The following is a 3,714-nucleotide window of genomic DNA, read 5'->3' as shown; positions in this document are numbered from 1 at the left end:
CCAGGAGAGGTCCTCAGTGATGTGCACACCCAGGAACCCCGTCGATGGTCAGAGGGGTGTGCTGACTCTGTGCTCTCCTGTAGTCCACAACCATCTCCTTTGTCTTCTCCACATTCAGGGAGAGGTTGTGGTCTCTGCACCACTCGGCCAGAAGGTGCACCTCATTCCTGTAGTTTGTTTCATCTCCACCGGAGATGAGACCCACCACAGTTGTGTCGTCCACAAACTTCACAAAGATGTTGGAGTTGTGTATCTTTGAAGAAGAACTTGTTTCTGTCACAGCTTTTGCCTTAAACATAAGCATCTTGTTTGAAGACAAACTTTGACAAACATTGAAGGCCAGTGTTTGGAGTAGTTGTTTGGTTTCTCCATTGTACAGAACAGAGCATGCCGCACTGCACTGGACTGCATATATCCAGGGGTGGCAGTAAAAAAAAGCAGCTTCCCTGAGGGGAAAATCAGTGATGCTGTAACCTCTGTTATGCTGACTTTTTAAAAAAATACTTTAATAATCCCAGAAGGGAAATTGCTTAAAGCTGCTGCCAAGCAGTGTCATACAATGACCAGCACTGGAGGCAATGTGGGTAAAGGACACACAACCCTGCTCTACCACTGAGCCACTGCTGATGTTAGCTTCCCTTCTGGACTGCTGACTTGCCAGAATACTGACTGTTACTCCTGAATTCTACGTATAATTCCGGAATACTGATGACTATTCTGGAATGCTGCTGCTTATTCCGGATTTCTGCCTTTCATTCGAGGACAAAAAATGGACTTCTTTGTGGCTCTGTGGCACAATGGATAGCGCATTGGACTTCTAGTTAAACACAGGAGAAGTGATTCAAAGGTTGTGGGTTCAAGTCCCACCAGAGTCAAAGTGCCTTTTAACTTCCTGTGGCGCCTTCCTTCAGGGTGGATACAGCTCCCATCCTGAGAGCTAGAAAAAAAGGACTGCACTCAGACATCCTGGAAAACAGCGTCGCTGCCCCCGGCTTTGTGACTGTACAGGTGGACAGAGATCTGACTGGTGTGAGATTTTGCTTGGCACAGAGGCAGCTAATAAACTGAAAAGGAGAACAGAAGATCTCTCAGCTGACATTCAGGCACAGCTGCTGGATAGACTGCGATCATGTAAGAAATGTTCCTTTCAGTTGGATGAATCGACAGAGCAGAGCATCTCCAGTGCTGCTCAGTTGATAGTTTTGGTGTGCTATCCCTGGAAAGGAGATATTTTGGAAGACTCCCTGTTCTGCAAGTTATTGCATAGATAAAGTCTGTCAATCCAGAGATTAAAGCTGCTCACTGTATGCTGCTGAACATGAGGCACTGCTGGATCACTCTGAGGTGCGATGGCTGTCGCAATGGCTGCAGCACAGAGCTCAAACTGTACCGACCAGCTCAGAGGAGAAGAAGAAGGAGCAACATCACATCAGGAAGGCCCTGCAAACCTGTGGCTATCCCAGCTGGGCTGTCATCAAAGACCCACAGACAACAAGACAAAGACAACAACTGGCTGAGGAAGAACATTGTCACTGCAGAACTGAAGAAGCTACTCGGGGGAGTGTTGGTCCCACTTAAGATTAAAATTTAGGGTGTTTTCACACTTGCTCCCTTTCGGCCCTCTAAACGAATGCAGATCGATGACTCAGGATTTTTTGCTCTGTTTAACCCTAACTCTATTTTCCCTGAATGTGCAGTAATTTAACCAGAAAACACAGGAGAAAGCCGACATTCTGCTTCAAGTGAAAACTACCCAGACTTCAGTGCAGTGGAGGAGTCTGAGAGCTCTAGTGGACCTGGTGTGAACAGAAAGAGGACTAAATTACATAAAACCAGTGACCCTGACATGATTTGAACATGCAACCTTCTGATCTCAGACGTGCTACCATTGCTCCATGAGGTCTGTTCACAGCTTCTGCTCTTCCAAGGACTCAGTTTAGCATGACATGATCAGCTTGATGTTCATATATGTGTTACTCATTATTACTAGATGAGCTGCACTGAAACATCCAAGCCACCACGTCCCAGCACATGTCAGAGATGCAGAACAGATGGAACAGTCTTATGGAGTGATGGAGGCCATGAAGCCTCCTAAAGCTTTGAATGGAGCTGAAGTCATGATGCACTGACCTTTCTTTTTATATAATGTCTCATAAGTATTTGTTATAATATTGCCCCAAAAAGTCAGCCACACTTGTGTGAAACCAGCCTGTCCAGTTAGGATCAACACTGATTGTGAATCAGTTTCAGCTACTGTTGTGCAAATGGAACAGACAACAGGTGGAAATGAGAGGCAGTTATCAAGACAGCCCTATAAAGGAGGTATTTGTTATAATACTTTAATAAATTATGTCTTCAGCTACTTTTATACTCATTATTAATCCCAGATTAAGGTGTCATTTAGGAGAGAGATTTAAATTATATCTTTATGTAACTTCTCCTTCTGATACACTCTGATAGTTATTCAGTTACAACATGCTGACTGGAAATCTGCAAAATGAGCCCTGAATTTTTAGAGAAAGTAGAAAGGACACCAGTATTACTGTCCAAACTAAACTAAAGGTTCCACTGAGATTTGAACTCAGATCACTGGAGTCAAAGTCCAGAGCGCTAACCATTACACCATGGAACCTGCTTCTCATGGGTCTTCTTCTCCTCCTCTACCCGGCCGACTGTCAGCAGTTTGACATTGGTAAAGATACGTGCAAAGATTTCTTTGTGTCAACAAAGATTGAACACTTTGCATATCACTGTCCTCCATGAGGAGACTGTCTTCCATGTCTAGATAAGGCTTGCTGTCTAGCAGCTGGGAGAAATGTCTTTTTGTGGCTGTGGCATTAGCCCAACATTGAATCATAAAGTTTATTTATTGCATAACAGGAAGTGGTCTTGTATTAGGGTGTGACCCTCCTGAGAAGCAGAACCTCTCCTCTGATAATTGTCTCTCATTGGACAGATATGAAAATTAGCCTGAGCTATCCGGGCTCTACATGTTGTTACAGAGAATAATTCTGTGCAGACAGGTTAACTGAAACAGAGAGCATTGATTCAGGGTGAACTTCCTGTGTGTGCAGACAGTGGAGGTGGTTTCAGGTGTTATAAATTGGCGTCCCCATGGTTCAGATGAAGAAGTGGTTCCAGTTCCTCACAGGTCCTGTGTTCAAATCCCGGATGAGCCCACATCTTTGAACTTCAGTAGATTGGATGTTTGCATTTACAGGATTAATCTTTATTCCAACTTAGACCCTGTAAACAGCTGTCTGCTCAAACTCCCAGCAGCAATCATTCTAGAACTGAGACCAAATCATCAACCGCAAGCTCTACTTCCGACAGTATCCTGGGGAAGCCACTCCACGCCTGTATGGACTCCCCAAGATACACAAGGAAGGAGTCCCCCTCTGCCTCCTTCAGGTGATGCTTTATGGCCTCTGATGTCACCTGGAGATAGTGGAGAAAAAACAGACAAAAGAAGTGAAAGAGGAGCATGACAACTAGAACAAGAACAACAAAAAGTTTCAATTACAATTAGGAAAACGATCAGAAAGTTGAAAATGATGACAGGTATGATCTCTACCAGATCCCCACCTTTGACTCCTGGAGAGTCTGAACGAGCTCCTCATTGTCAAGTATATTCCCCTTAGAGTTAGAGAGAAGCTCAACAATGCGGTCCTCGATATCTTTCAGCTGATTGCGGTCAGCGTTGATGCGAACAAT

At 44.5% G+C, this 3,714-nt stretch overlaps 2 non-coding genes across 2 annotated transcripts; one reads left to right on the top strand and one right to left on the bottom strand.

The window, feature by feature from the left end:
* The first annotated feature begins 783 nt into the window (after positions 1 to 783).
* On the top strand, positions 784 to 875 carry trnar-ucu (transfer RNA arginine (anticodon UCU)). Its single transcript is given in 2 exon segments — positions 784 to 820; positions 840 to 875. It is a non-coding gene; the product is annotated as a tRNA-Arg (tRNA).
* A 1,685-nt stretch (positions 876 to 2,560) lies between these two features.
* trnaq-uug (transfer RNA glutamine (anticodon UUG)) lies at positions 2,561 to 2,632 on the bottom strand. Its single transcript has one exon. It is a non-coding gene; the product is annotated as a tRNA-Gln (tRNA).
* Between the last annotated feature and the right edge of the window lie 1,082 nt (positions 2,633 to 3,714).

This window comes from Parambassis ranga, unplaced genomic scaffold (genome assembly GCF_900634625.1).
Source record: "Parambassis ranga unplaced genomic scaffold, fParRan2.1 scaffold_21_arrow_ctg1, whole genome shotgun sequence".
In the NCBI taxonomy this organism is placed as follows: Eukaryota; Metazoa; Chordata; class Actinopteri; family Ambassidae; genus Parambassis; species Parambassis ranga.
This window is presented reverse-complemented; position numbering and strand designations above follow the sequence as displayed.